This window comes from Haliotis rubra, unplaced genomic scaffold, assembly GCF_003918875.1.
Source record: "Haliotis rubra isolate DU_JTF1 unplaced genomic scaffold, ASM391887v1 Scf326, whole genome shotgun sequence".
Lineage (NCBI taxonomy): Eukaryota > Metazoa > Mollusca > Gastropoda > Lepetellida > Haliotidae > Haliotis > Haliotis rubra.
The window spans coordinates 954640-974390 of NW_025766998.1; the positions used below are offsets into that span (position 1 = coordinate 954640).

General features: G+C 40.4%; 1 protein-coding gene across 1 annotated transcript in view; it reads right to left on the reverse strand.

Moving 5' to 3' along the window:
* The window catches only part of LOC124283982 (rho GTPase-activating protein 190-like), an 84313-nt gene extending 79829 nt beyond the window's left edge, over positions 1-4484 (reverse strand). Inside the window, 1 exon segment of the mRNA XM_046720033.1 lies at positions 4241-4484. The gene's annotated coding sequence lies outside the window, so the exon portion shown is untranslated.
* Between the last annotated feature and the right edge of the window lie 15267 nt (positions 4485-19751).

Below are 19751 nucleotides of genomic sequence, written 5' to 3' on the forward strand. Positions count from 1 at the left end.
AGGATGTTTTTATTAACACTTCTTGTTGGATGAATTATTCAGCTTGTCAGGATCTATTTAAACACAGGTACATCAAAATACATTCTGAGTGTGAACATCAATCAATACTTCGGGAGAACAATACTGCTTTAATACCAAAGAAGTGTTTAAAATTACCCATGCAAGTCAAGGACCCCTTGTCATGCCCTTAAGGTTAAAACAAGCAAGCATTTGATCCAAATACTGCTGCAGCAAGCCATTAGCATTTCACCATCATTTCCAACAGTGCAAGGTATAATCCACTTGGCCTCATCTTAATGACTAGGGGCACAAAAATACCAACCATGATATATGTATCTTGAAACAATGTTACAACTTCATACTGTCTTCAACCAACCATTGAAATGAACATGATGAATACCAAATCAACATGAACCAATCAGAAAGTATCCTTTTCAAGCTATGCCTATCTTAACCCAGATTTCAACAGGTGCGTAGGATTCTAGGGATCAGTTCTTTCCTAAAGTTCCCTTGACAATGATTCCATTGTTGTCATTGTTGTTAATATTAGATGTATATATGTGCGTGAGAACTTAGGAAATGAACAATAAGTTGAAAACGTCGATTGAAACTTTTAAATGCCATCTCATGGCTTCTTTCTGTAGCTTGTGAATCATAATCTATGTAAAAAAAGTTGCCAAGAAAACTCAGCCATATCTGAGATGAACTACACCAGAAAATTCTGGAATGACAAACAAACAAAAAAGAAAGGAAAATATCTCAGCCTACCATGAAACATGTCATTTTCAGGTGCATGAAACTAGAAGTAGTTTGTTTTGGGGTACCGTGAGGGGAAAATACTTTTTGTTGCAGTACCAGCCAATCAGGGAAAAGCAAGAACGGAAACTGTTTATTTTTAGCATAGTTACAGCACGTAAAACATACAGTGTTTTATAGCATATATCCCAGCATGCTTAGAGGAGAGTATTTTAAAATGTCAAAGTATCTGTTTGCATGAATGCTTGGATCTTAAGACTTGTTTCATGGGACATTTGTAAATCATCCAATTGGTTTAAATAATGAAAAACGAACTTGTCACCAATTCAAGCAATCATGAACATACAAAAGTCAGAAAAATCTTTAAGAAGAATACCTCTTGAAATCCAATTCCAAGCAGTAAATATGAACAATCTAGTTGCCATAGATACAATGTATCCTGAGATGTATCTGAGTTTAAATGTATGCAAACTTAAAGCAGGGTACAATACCACCAAAATCAAACCTAAGAAAATACCTTCACACACAGCTGTCCCCAAGATTATCACCAGCAGTATATACCTCCGACATCCCAAGCAAATGATGAGTAGTATAACATGTGTCCTTAAACCTGAAGCATTTGTCTCCTCCTCCTCCACCTCCCCACAACAATGAAGTCTTGTCATGGAGAAGCATCCCACACATGCATGTGGCGACCATGCTTACTAAAACAATGCACACCGACAAAAAACTCACCCAAAAATGTCAGCCATGTTCTGTGGGCTGTGGTGCCCTTCCCTGATTAGGTAAAATAGAAAATAAGCAGTCCCTGGTCTACTTCCTACTCAGAGCTACAAAATGACACAGGATCTTTCAGCCCTCTATTTATGCTGTAATGATAGACCTGTGTCACAATATGTGACCTGGGACAATATGATACCAGGAAAATATTGGACACCATCCTTTCTTTAATTCATTCTTCAGGGTCCCAACCCACAACGTGTTCGTAACATAATGACCTATTCATAACTCTATACTTTATGCTTGGTTTACAAATGGCATAGTGTACAAACATTTTGTGGATCGGGTCGCAGATCAGTTAACAGTTCCTTATTTTACTGTCTGCATGTATGAGCGTTCTCTATACCATTTTCAGTGTACTGATGGTTTCTTTGTCAATACTACATTTATGAATATTGATACTTAATTAAAAATTCAGTGACACATTTACAACCACACAGATTACATGACGTCAACGTGTAGGTGACGTCATGATTGCAGCTCTTTACCTGCTCCTCAAATTAAAAAATTCAGCGACACAGAAACATTTACAACTATACAGATTATATGACGTCAAGGTGTGGGTGACGTCGTGGTTGCAGCTCTTTACCTGCTCCTCTCTGCGTCATGAACATGCTTTCGAGCGTGCATTTGTGCATAATGTATCATACTGAAGTTAAGATAACATACAGAATTACTATAATAACTGTATACCAATACATCTATTCTGTGTGATATATCAACACTAGAATTTCCAACCAGTGACACCCCTAGCAATCTGCAGTGTCTACAATTAACCCTATTTGTCAAGACCCTCCTTCAGGCCTTGTCATAACCCTCATGCTAGAAGAAGACAATTACTGAGCACCATACTTCAAGAACCTCCAGTCAGGTGTCACAGAGAAAGAGTTAAGCCTTCAAGACTAACAGTAACAACTGACATGAGCTTGTTTTACAAAAAAAAGTATTTGGGAAAATGTTCCAACCCTGGGACATTAATGCAATTCTCGGTAAATATGTATCTTGGCACCTCTTTTGAAAGAGAAAAATGTAGATCAATTAATAATTTTACACTTTCATCTATTCATGTCAAATGGTCAAGGCAACCAACAGTTCATGGTCTGATGGTATATACTTGACTTGATACACCTGAACAAGTACAAAGTGTGTATCAACGTTGTGATGTCTTGTCAGTTTTCAAAATGTGGACAGTATGTATTGATTCAAGGAAAACAAACAGTGCAGTGCTGAATCATTTCATCCATCCCACACTCTCATCTGATCCCAAGACTGATTCCAGAACAACTTCTTTTAGGATGTCTTATACTTCTTTTATTGAATGAGGGACTAGAAATAGACTTTGTAATCATGAGAGAGATTGAACCCAGACCCTTAGAATGAGGAGGTCATGCTTTGACCACTAGGCCACCCTGCTGCCCATTTTCATGCTAATACTTTATGGTACTTATTATGTTTATACATCAACATTTTCTGAAAATGTTGCCTGCAGAAAATTGTCTTGACTTGCTTTCTGTACATGGCTAATCAAAAACATAAACATTGCAAATACATTTGGTTCAAAGGCTGACTGAGTGCAGTAAGACAAATGGCATACATCCAAACTATCCTAATTGATTGGGATATTGATAACCATTCTGGTTACAAGCTTGTTAACTATTTGCAAAGTCAGCATAAACAAAATTCAGCCATCACTGACACTTTGTGTTACCAACCAGTACACAATGAAAACAAATCCACGCCAACATTAAAACAGTAATCTGAGTATGGTGGTGAGGTCATGGTGTGAAATATTCATTGTGTCTATAGCAACTTTTTAATATATTACATAACACCAATTGCCCAGTCTTATAAATCACGCAATCAATCATGCAACACAAATGTAATAAAAAAACATCAATTTTGCAAAGGTCCTAGTATAAAGATTTCCTGTATTTTTCATACTGAAATGAGGACATGTGCACCCTGCAGCAAGTACATTGTATACTTTCGATGCTGAATCAACAACCATTACACGGTGAAACATAAACAGTTGTCTACACTTGTGTTACAGCATACAGTATAATCGGTAACCCTCCTTACTGGTACATGCCAATGTATAATTCCCAACATAAGTCATCCATTGTCTACGATGGATGATTGCAGAGCATCACAACAGTGATTCAGACAAACATCACATCAGAAACACCACGAATCAATAACCTCACACGTCTGTAATGATCGTATTGCAAACTTCCACGTAAATGATTATTAACAAAAAAGAAGTGTATTTTTTTTCTATAGACCCGAATGTAAGATGCCATCGGTGCAACGCCGTTGATCAACAGGCTGGCAGCGAAATCTCAGAATGGCAACCGATTACGCTCGTATTGAGGAACCCTGTTGTCAAAATCAGTCAGTGAGGCTATTTCAACCGTGGCGACGATCACAAAGGTATAGAAAGACCATCCATGAGTGTAGAAACACGACGGTATCCGTAATATTATTCTTCGGGATTCGTATCATGACATAAGATCGTTTCAGCCCAGAAAACCGAATTATCAAGCATGGTGATGTTCTACGTTTTGTGCCTGTGTGGTGACACTAAGGACAATATTCCAACATTGTATAGGTATATCAAATACTAATTCCGATATTTTTTTAACAATCAGGTCATTATGCAGCACAGTAATCACACATGTTGTAAAATAAACCTACAGTATCTTACCTCAAATTTTCTCGCCATGTTGAATGTCGATCAGAATGCTAAATTAGGAAGTCAGGAGCCAGTCATTTTGGTTTCGTATCTGATTCCAGACGCAAACGTTCGACTTTTCTCTCAAATTAATGAGTTTCATATGTCTACACACACGCGAATGGTTGTGAAACACACTGTTAATTATTTTCCAAACAATTTGTTGCGGTGATATACTTTCCTTTTACCATGCATAAGGAGCGGTCAATGCCCGTTTAGCTCCGTTTGATTGAAGATGGAGGGATCATGTCAGCGACGGTTACCTCCCTTGTCTCGTTCGGGTCAATGAAAAGCTGAAACAAAATTGATTTTTATTATACATTTTCAGGCAGACACCCAGTCCCTAACACCAATGTTTACACGTACACTTTGCATGTTTCGTTTTATGTATATATAATGAATATAACTATGGAAAAATATTGAATGTTTTAATTTTCCAAAACAACAAGTAGATACTTTTAGTTATTTCCAAGTTAATTTGATAATGTTTTGTTGAAAGTTAGATCCTCAAAACCGATAAACTCTTTTGATCTGATTGCACGTATATTATGTACTGTATTTTAGGCGAAAAGAGAAAAACAAGTACAATTTATCATTTTCTTACACTGGCGTGTATAAAATCTCACTCTCAAACAATGTATCTTTATAAATCAAAATATTTAAAACAAAACACTACAAAACCAATAAAAAACACACACAGTATCATATAAATTTAATCCATTTATTGCGAGAACGCTTCGGCTCAGACTCGTACTGAAGTGGTGCCCCTCGATGCTTATGAAAGACATATGAAATTACAACTTAAAGGTCAAGGCCAGGAACTACTGCCCCACCAACAAGAAATTCACATGTGTTCATTCATTCACATATCTGAAGTCCAATCCTTCCACGTACCAATCAGCTCGGCCGTTCATTCGTTCGTCCTGCGCCCATTCACGAATCCATGCACGCGCCCATTCATGTATTTCACCTTTGATTATTGATTCAATATGTCTTAAACAGAAGGGACTGTTTATATTACCAAGGCCAAATGATATCTAGTGCCTATTTTTTAGGATCTCACAGCAGCAGTAAAAGTGTTATCCAGTAATTAGTATGACACTTCCCACCCTCCAGAAATTCTTGTCGACATGGAACTAACCACAGAATTTATCAGGTTACTAAAAGCAAACATGGTCGACCCACACTGTCTAGTCTGTCTCACAGTCCCTGAACCACATCGTTTTCCCTACTGCCAAGCTCTCTCTGCAGTGCTAAAGCCATAAATAAAGTAAGTCTAGATTTCCTCAGGTTCTGAATCTCTGGTCTCCCTGGGGCTCCTTTTCAATATAAATGAGCTTGTTTGTTACTATCCAAATAATATATATTCAGAGACTAAGCCTTAGTCTACACACTGTCCAAATGTCCATTGACCAACTGCATGAATATTAAGCCTGGTTTGAAGGAGGATGACTAGCCCTGTTGTTCAACGTGGTCAAGATTTGGAGTGTGGGTGTTAAGACCGGGTCTACATTTGTCCCAGGAGTATACTGTGATAAACGGCAGATATAATGATTTACACCACACCCTAATAGCATTGTAAATAACTTTACATTTTGATTTAGCTATAATTTTAACATGTTTGTATAAAAAACGGCGTGAATCTCATTGCTCGATGGAAGGTTATTAATTGAGTGAGTGATTTTTTTTTTTTAGAAATATTAGAGTAATATCACTGCGATGTACACCAGAAACGTGCTTCACACATTGTAGCCATGTGGGGAATCGAACCCGGGCCTTCGGCGTGACCAGCAAACGCTTTAACCACTAGGCTACCCCACCGCCCGAAGGTTATTAAAGAAAACTGCACTTACTTCATGCAAAGTGTTAAAGTGTTCGCTCGTTACACCGAAGTCTCTGGTGTAGCGCATTTCTGGTGTTTCTCGCTATCATATTGCTATCATGTTAAAGCGGCCTAAAACAAAACTCACGCACCAATGAGAAGTGACATCATCTTTGTCGCGTTTTAAAAAAAAATGTCCATTGAATTGGACTTAGATCAAATGAACTAAAACATGTGAAACAAAGGGATGTTATAAACATTTTGGAGACAATCTAAACTGTCAACACTAACGTCAGTGCTCATGTCAGGATAAACGCTCTCTTAAAACCCAGTTTCCGCCTTTATTATTTCATAATCACACGGTTGATATTTACATTTCAAACAAGTTTTTGAAAGACACGGAATTACACAAAACAAAGGACTACAGTATTTTGTTATGTGAACACTAAAAAACAGTCACGACAGTTTCATATCACTTTTGAATTTGTCAATTGGAGTGAAACTCGTTATTGCATTAAAACGGACATAACATTGTACATGAGCTTTTCAGCTTAATGGTGTGTTTTTTAAAGCTTTTGTCGACAACATATTCTCTCCAATTTTCGCTGGACCGACCTGACCTTTAATAGATATATGTACTGCCGGGATAAAGATCGTATGTTGAAACGGATGGAGAATTTGTGTTTGAAACTTAAGTTTGCAGGGTTTTGGTGATTGTGTTTGTCGACATTCTACCAAATTGTAAAAGAATGTTTCTCTTTGTCGGCAGTTTAAATGAGGGCCACAGGAGACAGAATAGTTTGTCTCACAGTCCCTGAGCCACATTATTTTCCCTATTGCCTAGCCCGCCCTGCAATGCTAAAGCCATAATGAAGCAAGTCTAGATTTCCCAAGCCTGAATCTCCCATCTCACTGGGGCTCTTTTTCAATTTAAATGGTTTATTTGTTACTATCACACTTATATGTATTCAGGGACTAAACGTTAGTCTAGAGATGTTGTTCTCATCGCCCAAACACGCTTTCCTTACAAGTCAAACAAGCATAATGTCTATGGAACGTCATTGTATGCAGTTTGAACTATACACTGAAAAAACAAAACAAAGACAAAACAAAACAAACGCAAAAGCATATGAAATGTAAATATCTGACGGATTATTGCGCATGTTCATAAAAATGAAAACCAAGTATGAGTGTATGTATTTGTGCAAGGTAGAATAAAGTACGTCCCAAAAATACCGAAAAAGCAGGGGAATCCCAGAAAACGCAACCACGTGGGTGAGTGGCGGCTAAACATACCACCATGTGGTGCAACATGAATTGTTGGGCTTTGAAAACGATGGGTTTTCATTTGTCCGCCATCACAATTGCACAGCAAGTGAAAAGTGAAAACAAGCCACAACTGACAGAGATCAACGCATCAACGCCATCGGCCGATTGCAGACAGGCTACTTGGCGGTGTCCTCAGCCATGTTTTCCCCATATTGCCAAGCACCGGTACAAGACCGTGGAACCGTTATCAGACGTAGGGGTCAACACGTGACCTACTAAGATCCGGTCGACCAAGCGTTACAACTACAGCTCTGGACAGGTCATACGGGTTCGTCACTTACGTAAAAGACTCACCGCAGCTGCAGCAATACCAGGATTGCGTAGGCATTCTGCCCAGACGGCGAGGAACCGTCGACGCACCACAGGTACTTGCCCGATACGGTCATTTCGAGGCGTCATTCCGACTGATCTGTATCGTCGGCTGCGACGTCAATGATTCAAGGAACAGAGTATGACCGCAACACCGATGGGGACGTATTCTTTAGTGACGAGTTCTTTTCTTCTTTGACCGCCTCCGTGGTGTAGTGGTTAGAGCGTCCGCCCGGAGAGCGGAAGGTCGCGGGTTCGATGCCCGACCACGTCATACCAAAAGACATTAAAATATGGTACTTGTTGGTCCTTGTCTGGCGCTCGGCATTAATGGGTACAAGAAGGACTGGTCGGCTCGGAGTCAGTATAATGTGTCTGAGTGGGGTATTCATGCTTCACTGCGGCATGGTATCTCAGTGGGCTAGCAATATAAAACCAGCTTCAGTCTGGGCTAGTACAAGCAGCCGCACATACACCTACACACGCATGCACGTCGTCATATGAGCGAAATATTCTCAAGCACGACGTTAAACCCAATTTCACCTCACCTCTTTTCTTCTTTTTTTTCTCCGTACAGACGGAAGACATCAGGTTTACATGGCCCTCAAGGTCACCATGGGACGCTCTTGACCAACGCCTGCGGTCACGTCAGCAACATCACCAGAATCTCCAACAGTTGGGACAAGCAACGCAGTGGGTGAACATTTCCCATGCCCCAATTCGTAATCTGAATGATTCCTTGGGGGGTTCTTTACTCTCATGGGAGCACATGCAAGATATTGAGAACAGATGACCTACATCTTGACATTTGATTGTTTCATATGTGCCATGATGAACCGCGGTTAGTGACAATGACTTGAGCCAAATATGAACACTTTATTATGATCTGTTGATGATTTATTAGATACATTAAGTATACATCCTTCAACCACTTTTGCGTTTCTTTTTTGTAGAGTATATATTGGACGATCCTCACATTTGGCACTTTACATAGACTCCCTGATATAACGGTGTTTTGGTTATAGAATATCACCGTGTTTTGGACTCCCGCCACTTGTGGAGTAATCAACACCCAAAGTGTTATGATATACCATGCAGTAGGTATATTCTCTTAAAGACTCGCTGACTTAGTTTACACATGTCAACGTATCCAAATTGCGTAGATCGATGCTCCTGATGTTGATCACTGGATCCAGACTCGATTATTTACAGACCGCGGCCATATAGCTGGAATATTGCTAAACTCACTCACTCACTTTTGAATGAAGACACCCTGATATAGCGATGGTTGGGTTGTAGAACACCACTGCATACTACAGGCTCGTCATTTGTAAGGTAATTAACACATTACGTGCTGCAGTATTACACAGGAGCACATGTACTTTGATAGACTTCCTAATGTATCGGTGTTTGTGTGATAGAACGTGTGTATATTGGACGCGTGTCACTTGTAGGGTTAATTAACACCTTAAGAGTTGTGATATACCGCGTTGTCCCCGGTATAACGCCGACAGGGCACTCAGTACAAGGGTAAGCTACATGTGTGATTGTGTGTGTGAGTGCGTGATTGTCCTATTGCTAATGTGTGTGAATGCATGATTGCGTGCATGCAAGCGTGACTGAGCGAGTGCCTGATTGCGTGAGTGTGCACGCGTGCGTCAACGTGGTTGATAGGTGTGGTTGCCCGTGCTCTTGTAGTGAGTGAGTGAGTGAGTTTAGTTTTACGCCGCTTTTAACAATATTCCAGCTATATCACGGCGGGGGACACCAGAAATGGGCTTCACACATTGTACCCATGTGGGGAATCGAACTCGGGTCTTCGGCGTGACGAGCGAACGCTTTAACCACTAGGCTTCCCCACCGCCCCGTGCTCTTATAACCTTTGTATGATTATAATGTTTTCATTCTGGCATGTGTGTAATGATGTGTTTTATTTGTATTCTTTTATGTTATTGTATTACTATGATATCTTGTGATTTTAGTGTCCCATAGGCCATTCGACCGGGTGCTTTTTATATTCAGTGTATCTCTGTATTGTATTGTAAAAGCACCCGAAACTTTAATAAACAGCTTCTCTTTCATGTTCTGGGTGTACTGGAAGTACGTGGCCTGTATCAGTTTTCACAGACTCCTGATGAAACGGCGATGGTTTTATGCAACACAACCTTTGGACGTCACATCTAAGCTGTAATGGCGCTGACTGTGACGTCAAACAAGCAAAGAACAACCTAAACAAACCATCAAACCAGCAAGTTGGTCGCACGCCACAATGTTTTTAGCAAATCATACACCGTAAAATTACAAGACAATCTATAGTGTGCTGGAGATTCCCCGATATAAGGGGCGGTGGGGTAGCCTGGTGGTTAAAGCGGTCGCTCGTTACGCCTAAGGCCTGGGTTTTATTCCCATTATCTGAAGCTCATTTCACGTGTACCCCGTCCCAGCTCTCCCCGATACAATGCAGTAAACTTGGCGGCGTAAACTTACACTTGTACTAAGTTACAGCTCTATTCCTCCACTTGGTGGAAGAAGATACTGGAAGAGTGCTTAAAACTGGTCTCCAGCAACCCGTGCTTGGAGGAAGAGGCGACTCACGGGACATGGTGGTCAGGCTCGCTGATTTAGTTGATGCATGTCATCTCATCCCGCCTGTGGGTAGATCGATGTTCGTAGTGTCAATCATTGGAATGTCTGGTCCAGACTTGATTATTTATACACCTCCGTCATGTAGCAAGAATAACGATGAGTGCGGTATAGGAACACAATAATGGCCATCGGTCAGGACTCCAGACTGTGCGGCTGTGCAAAACGGCGCAAGAAGCAATAGTTAAATTGTGGCTTTGAATTATTTCCCCAAATTCTCCCTGACCTCCCGCCCGAACACTTAAACTCTAATGAAACCTTCAAAGTCTTCTTTCGACAACAGGTGCCGTGTGGTAGTCTATAGTCTGTCTCACAGTCCCCGAACCACATTATTTTCCCTACTGCAGTGCTAAAGCCCTAAATAAAGCAAGTCTAGATTTCCTCAGGTTCTGAATCTCTGGTCTTTCTAGGGCTCCTTTTCAATTTAAATGGGCTTGTTTGTTATTATCAAAATTATGTATATTCAGAGACTAAGCATTAGTCTAGGTAGCCTATAGATGCTGCGTTTGCGTTCGCTCGTCGCGTCGAATGCCCGGGTTTGATTCCCTACGTCTGTACAGCACGCGAGTGCCCATTTCTGGTGTTCTGCCGTGACATTGCTGCAATATTTCTAAAAGTGGCGTAAAGGACTATAACTCACTCACCCCTTCCTCTTGGGGATGAAGACCAAGATAAAGATGAAGACTTCTTTGTGTACCAGGTACCGTGGGGTATCCAATTGAGCAAGTGTTCGCTCGTCACGCCGAAGACCCCAGGTTTGATTCTCTAGGTTTGTACAGTATTAATATATTACTAAAACGGTGTAAAAGACTATACACTCACCCACTCCATCCTGTTGGGGATGAAGACCGACATAAAGATGAAGACGACTATACGGGGCTGGAGTAAACCACCTGCGGCATTGCCGATGTTTTGAAGTCAAAGGGGTTTCTATTTTAAAATAACTTGTGAACTAATTTGATTCTGAACGATTAGCTATGTGAACCACTAAGTTGTAGATTTACACCTGTATGTCTGGTAAACCCGTATCACGTGGTGATCGCTGGGATATTTTGATCATTTCCATATTTGTTTTATTCTACTGGGTCGAGCGTTCGCTTGTCCCTCCGTATCTGCCCGGGGCGAGCGCGGTGACCAGCACACCAGAGTCTTGTGTCCACCACTGACATGTAGGTTAGTGGACACGATTGCCTCGGGAAGAAGACGGTCACTCCACGTGGGTACCACGCGAGAAGACAGTGATCGGGATCTCTATGCATTTGTGATAATGCTGGAATATTGCAAAGAGCAACGCTATAATATACTCACTCACTCCATCTTTACGGGTTACTGTCTGAAACTTCAACATGTCTGTCAAAATATGGTCGGATGGACAGAATGGTTCCACGAGAGGAAACTGTCCTACCTGATGGCATCGATCGAACCCACAAGTCCACGGGACTGGCTTGCCAACCCACAGATCATTGATCTGACCATGCACTGGTTTGCCTGTTCCAGTTGTTATTGTTTGAATCCCACACTATAAGCCATTGGTTTACCTGTCCCAATTGTCATTGTTTGAATCCCACACTATAAGCCATTGGTTTACCTGTCCCAATTGTCATTGTTTGAATCCCACACTATAAACCATTGGTTTACCTGTCCCAATTGTAATTGTTTGAATCCCACACTATAAGCCATTGGTTTACCTGTCCCAATTGTCATTGTTTGAATCCCACACTATAAGCCATTGGTTTACCTGTCCCAATTGTCATTGTTTGAATCCCACACTATAAACCATTGGTTTACCTGTCCCAATTGTCATTGTTTGAATCCCACACTATAAACCATTGGTTTACCTGTCCCAATTGTCATTGTTTGAATCCCACACTATAAACCATTGGTTTACCTGTCCCAATTGTCATTGTTTGAATCCCACACTATAAACCATTGGTTTACCTGTCCCAATTGTTATTGTTTGAATCCCACACTATAGGCCATTGGTTTACCTGTCCCAATTGTCATTGTTTGAATCCCACACTATAAGCCATTGGTTTACCTGTCCCAATTGTCATTGTTTGAATCCCACACTATAAGCCATTGGTTTACCTGTCCCAATTGTCATTGTTTGAATCCCACACTATAAACCATTGTTTTACCTGTCCCAATTGTTATTGTTTGAATCCCACACCATAAGCCATTGGTTTACCTGTCCCAATTGTCATTGTTTGAATCCCACACTACAAACCATTGGTTTACCTGTCCCAATTGTCATTGTTTGAATCCCACACTATAGGCCATTGGTTTACCTGTCCCAATTGTCATTGTTTGAATCCCACACTATAGGCCATTGGTTTACCTGTCCCAATTGTCATTGTTTGAATCTCACGCCATTGTTTTACCTGTCCCGGTTGTCACACGTCATTGGTTTACCTGTCCCGGTTGTCATTTTCTGACCTATATATACTGAATATGTCCATACTCTGAGGATACTTTCAATAAGGGTGGAGAAATGGTTACCACCCTGCATTTGCTTTCACTTGGTTTTATGTAACAGACATTATAACGCTTCTCATGTGATATTGTGAAGTCTCACTTCAGGTTCTGAACATCCAATAATAGGAATTAATACCTGGGACGGCATGACCACAACTCCAATGTTTCATTTCCCGAGAGCGGCACCTTTGACAGACTCGCAACCTTTTACGGCGCTTCAGGCAGTGCATCACCTGTGCAGAGCTGTTTTCTCTTCCAGACTGACACCATTTCGCATTCAATTAACGTACTGATTATTTAAAATTATTTTAAATGTGTTTAATCTATGTGAGTGTTAGTCCACTGTATATACTATCACTGTATATGAATGTGTGAAAAAGAGGCGTGTGGGGGTCAGGTCAGAAGCGCTGCGACGGGTACGGGTGGCCCAGGGACCCAGTTGTCCACGGCTGTGCGGAGTTGCGTCTCTTGGACATACCAGGAACCTATGATTGTGAGTTCGGATCCAGGTTCATCCCGACTCTGTTTCTTGATGTAACGGCACTATACGCGTGTTCGGGGGTCTTACACAAGGAGTAAAGTAGGAATACATTGTTCAGAGATGCTAACAGTAACACGCTGTGATATAACTGGAATGCTGTATTGCTGTGATATAACTGGAATGCTGTATTGCTGTGATGTAACTGGAATGCTGTATTGCTGTGATATAACTGGAATGCTGTATTGCTGTGATATAACTGGAATGCTGTATTGCTGTGATATAACTGGAATGCTGTATTGCTGTGATATAACTGGAATGCTGTATTGCTGTGATATAACTGGAATGCTGTATTGCTGTGATATAACTGGAATGCCGTATTGCTGTGATATAACTGGAATGCCGTATTGCTGTGATATAACTGGAATGCCGTATTGCTGTGATATAACTGGAATGCCGTATTGCTGTGATATAACTGGAATGCTGTATTGCTGTGATATAACTGGAATGCTGTGATTGCCGTATTGCTGTGATATAACTGGAATGCTGTGATATAACTAACTGGAATGTATTGCTGTATTGCTGTGATATAACTGGAATGCTGTATTGCTGTGATATAACTGAATGCTGTATAACTGGAATGCTGTATTGCTGTGATATAACTGGAATGATATAACTGATATGAATGCTGTATTGCTGTGATATAACTGTGAATGCTGTATTGCTGTGATATAACTGGAATGCTGTATTGCTGTGATATAACTGGAATGCTGTGATATTGCTGTGATATAACTGGAATGCTGTATTGCTGTGATATAACTGGAATGCTGTATTGCTGTGATATAACTGGAATGCTGTATTGCTGTGATATAACTGGAATGCTGTATTGCTGTGATATAACTGGAATGCTGTATTGCTGTGATATAACTGGAATGCTGTATTGCTGTGATATAACTGGAATGCTGTATTGCTGTGATATAACTGGAATGCTGTGATATAACTGGAATGCTGTATTGCTGTGATATAACTGGAATGCTGTATTGCTGTGATATAACTGGAATGCTGTATTGCTGTGATATAACTGGAATGCTGTATTGCTGTGATATAACTGGAATGCTGTATTGCTGTGATATAACTGGAATGCTGTATTGCTGTGATATAACTGGAATGCTGTGATATAACTGGAATGCTGTGATATAACTGGAATGCTGTATTGCTGTGATATAACTGGAATGCTGTATTGCTGTGGTATAACTGGAATGCTGTGGTATAGCTGGAATGCTGTGATATAACTGGAATGCTGTATTGCTGTGATATAACTGGAATGCTGTGATATATCTGGAATGCTGTATTGCTGTGATATAACTGGAATGCTGTATTGCTGTGATATAACTGGAATGCTGTATTGCTGTGATATAACTGGAATGCTGTATTGCTGTGATATAACTGGAATGCTGTATTGTTGTGATATAACTGGAATGCTGTATTGCTGTGATATAACTGGAATGCTGTATTGCTGTGATATAACTGGAATGCTGTATTGCTGTGATATGTATTGCTGTGATATAACTGGAATGATATAACTGGAATGCTGTATTGCTGTGTGATATAACTGGAATGCTGTGTGATGCTGTACTTGAATGCTGTATTGCTGTGATATAACTGGAATGCTGCTTATAAAAATTGGGGCGACAAAAGTGGTAGCCTAGTTGTAAAGCTTTGGTTCGTCACGCCAAAGACCCGGGTTCGATTTCCTATATGTGAAACCTATTTCTGGTCTCGCCCTCTGTGAAATTGCTAGAATATTGGTAAACAGGTGTAAAACCATACTGTCTCACGCAGTGTAGGATACAATGAGGCTGTAAGTGTATAATTACCAACCACAAAATTCCGCCATTAAAATCTCACCAGTTCACGAATGAATGAATCTTCAGATCATGAGCGAGCCGATGATTCTTCCAACTCAACATGGACGGGTTCAGAACACAGATACTAACAATGAAGGGCCCACACAAGACATCCAATCATATTCACCCAAGAGGAATCTATTCACTGTGAATAGAGAACACTTTACAGGTCAATGTCACCCAGATGAAATTCACACCTCTCAGTTACCAAACTGCAAACTGCATTACATCATTTTGGTCCACTGGCAACGTTTTGACCGTGTGTTTCTTTGTGAAGGATCCAATAGACGAAGTCAATGCATCGCCGACTTTCTGGTGAACTACTGCAGTAGGTACACCTTGGGAATCAACGCCTACCAACAATACCGTCACCATAAAACTTAAAGAGCTAAACAAGCCAATGTGCGGAAATAGTGACTGCGTGAGTTTAGTTTTACGCCGCACTCAGCAATATTCCAGCTAATTGGCGATGGTCTGTAAATAATCGAGCCAATCCAGTGATCAACAGCATGAGCATCGATCTTCGCAATTGGGATACGATGTGCGGGAAATAAAATTTGTTGAGTTGAGTCTTAACGTCGTGTCGGAATTGTTTTAGCCATATAGCGACGACGAATAAAAGAGACAGAAAGCATAATGGTAAATATATGACAGCGGTCTCAAGACACAGTATTATCATGTTCTGTTACGTCATCAATGTAAGAGATGTATGTACACACAAACATTACTTGAAAACAGAGAAAAAACATTCTTCTATAAATTGAGTGAGGAAGTTCCGGCTGACCGTCCGGATGAAATTATATATTAATATGCAATCTCATTACATTCATATGTGTTTTAGAGATAACATTACTTTTGGTTTAGGTTACACAGAAACACAGCATGACAGGTGTTAATGTTAATATCAAAACAATCAATCTTTGAAAGTTGTGTGACTGTGCCCACAATGAAACAATTTACATTCAACAGATTCACTGAAGGGCCAGTAAAATCCCCAAATCAGGGCCGTTCTCAGTGAACGTATCTTACAATGTTCAACCATATCATTTTATTACAAGAAAATGTGTTTATAAAGTTATGTAGTGTAATGAGAATAATAAATACTTATGATAAAATATATCAGGTGTCAAGACTAGGCCAGGGGGTAGTGTGAACAGTAACTGAAGCAGCCGGCCAATCATCCACTATATCAAGCTTCCCTAACAACAGGCACTATACTCACTGTGTGACAACGTGCAGGGTATCACTTAGAAATCTCGTTCCATATACCCGTGAAAATCCGGGTTAAAATTGGTCTTCAATAACCCATGCTTGTCGTAAGAGGCGACTAACGTGATCGGGTTGTCAGGCTCGCTGACTTAGTTGACACATGGCATCGTATCCCAATTGCGTAGATCGAAGATCATGCTGTTGATCACTGGATTGTCTGGTCCTGACTCCGGAGGGCGTTTATTTACAACTCGCTGTGTCCTGAGCGCCGCCGCCATTTAGCTGGAATACTACTGAGTGCGGCGTTAAGCAACAAACTAAACTAACAAATATATCCATTGTTTACTTATCCATGCGTCGTTGTATTCATGTTTGTTCTGACCCGTGAAGATCCGGGGTAGAATAGGTCTTCAGCAACCCATGCTTGCCACAAAGGCGACTATGCTTGTCGTAAGAGGCGACTAACGGGATCGGGTGGTCAGGCTCGCTGACTTGGTTGACACATGTCATCGGTTCCCAATTGCGCAGATCGATGCTCATGCTATTGATCACTGGATTGTCTGGTCCAGACTCGATTATTTACAGACCGCCGCCATATAGCTGGAATATTGCTGAGTACGGCGTAAAACTAAAACTCACTCACTCACTCATGTTTGTTCTACTTATTTACATCTAATTTTTCATTTTTTAGCATACAAGAGAAGAATTCACTGTTGTGTAAAACGGGATCATTAAACCCCCCAGTTCAGGGTTACATGGTTTAAATTTTATATTTTAAAATACAAAAACCATATTACTAATACTAAAGGTAAGACGGGTACTTGAAGTGTTCAGGTGTTCATAATGATAACAATCACGTGTTATGATTTATATCAACATTCACTGTTAAGTAACTCCAATGTACTAACACACCCAGTGTAAGAAAACAGGTCAGCAAGTATACCGCTGTCGAAAGTGTAAAATCCTCAAGATGATAATCCGATTCCAGACTTTGAGCATTCCCGATTGTAAGCTTCACCTCGATTAATTATCATGTGGTCGATCCAATTTTCCTGTTAATGCTTCTTTTGAAATGATTTTAAACAATTTTTGGAAAAGAAAGTGTTAAAGACTATTGAAAACGTAAGCAAGTGACACAGTAAATTCCTAGCTAGTGATCATACCTGTAAAGCTGGTGAGTGAGCAAGCAAACAGTCGATGATATCAACAACAACTATACTACCCATCAAAAGTTTAGACTCACTTAAAGCATTCACTATATGTTATGTACATATATGTAGTTACATCGAAGATGAATTTCTCAACTAACTTAGGGGAACCAACTGCAAATCTTATGCAGATGAACTGCACGAGGATCATGCATCAAATTGCTGAAAAACATGTGCATATCGTGCATGTGAACAGATGCGTTTTGTTGTAAAGTTTTGTTAAGAATTCACCAATTTTCACTGAGATTCATCATTTATTGAACTCATGACAATAATCTTTTCAACTTTACGAATTTGTTTTACAATACATCAGTTCATGTGAAAACAGTACCTTTAAACAATGTGGAATATTTTGCAAAATCTAGTTTAAAACAGTTCACAGCAGTGGCTAAATTTACACTAGTGAGTCTAAACATTTGATGGGTAGATATACAACAGGTGAACAGATTCTTATACAGAGCAACATGCTAACTTCTAGCTTGTTTTCGTATTAGTTATTCTAACCACGAGTCTAGCCATGTGCCCAACACGAAATCCAACACGGAAAGCGAAAAGATTCGATTGAGAACATCGCTTATTTGCTGTACCTCCACAGTAAATTCATTGAGGAGCCTACTCAATGAGACATTCTCTCTGCACACACTCTACTCCTATTTTGTCGTGTGTTGATATAGTCACATTTTCCTTGATAGATGCAAACATCTAAACAAACGTCACTTGTACTGAAGAATTGAAGTTCCTGGTACCTTCCGATAATCCCCAGGGTGGTCACATGGAGGATTTGTGATTTTAACTTTGTATATTTTGGTGTGTACAAGTATATATTTGCAAAAATAATTATATGTTTGTCTGCGTGAGTGGCATCTTACTGGACTGATACATTACGTATGCACGTGTTTGTTTGTGTGCGTGTTTGTGTGCAGGTGCATCCTAGATTGAAATAATCCCCATGTATCTGTTAACATGTATACACACTGAAAACTATCGCAACACCCACAATGTACATAGTATCAAAATGTTTCCATTAACCATATCAAAACCTCAGTTGTTCAATTGAGCTTACTATCTGGATAAACTGACCCTCAAGGAATGAGTGAGTGAGTTTTGTTTTACGCCGCACTCAGCAATATTCCAGCTATATGGCGGCGGTCTGTAAATAATCGAGTCTGGACCAGACAATCCAGTCATCAACAGCATGAGCATCGATCTTCGCAATTGGGAACCGATGACATGTGTCAACCCAGTCAGCGATCCTGTCAGTCGCCTCTTACGACAAGCATGGGTTACAGCAGATCAATATTCTAACCCAAACCCTCACGGGTACTCAAGGAATAATTAAATTACAAATCTAAACGCAAAAAGAACGCAACACTGTAGTTTCTTCATTTGAGCAAAACATTGGTTCATTTAGTTTTGCTGATAACTATTGTCGTTGAAGGTCATTTTCAAGATTCTGGAATATAGTCAAGATTCCGCGACCCATAATGTCCCAAACATGCTGCATGGGAGTCAGATCTGGACTCCTTGTGGGCCAAGGTAGAGTTGCTACGCCTTTGAAGTAAGAAATCGACAAAAGGCACGTGCTCGAAGTAGCCTAGACAAACATCTAGTCACTGGAATGAACATATTTTACAGAAAAAAGGTTCATAAATAATAATCAGAAAAGATAATGAAAAGGAGCCCAGAGACTTTCTTAATTTTCAGAAACTAAAACTGTGGTTATCATGACTTGTCGCATATTCGAGACGTACATGGGCTTTCTTGGGAATGAATATTGGTTTCAGGGTCTGTATGACAGAAAGATGTGGCCTAGGTTTGTCGTCCAGGAGGACTGGCCATGTGTTCATAGGATGGACATCGAAATGAGGTGCAACACCAGCCCTGTCAATGATGTCAGTCATGTATCGTTGTCCAATCAGATTTAGTTTAGTCATGTTAACACTAATGAAAGAGGCACCCCGACACCATCGATGAACCCCCGCCTTCGACCATCAGTCATGAACAAAAAGTTTCGTGCGACCAGTGGACCCTTCCCCATCGCGTCAAATTCCAGTCACGTCGGGTGTGACACCAAGATGGCCGTGCTGCTTTGTGATCAGGGGCT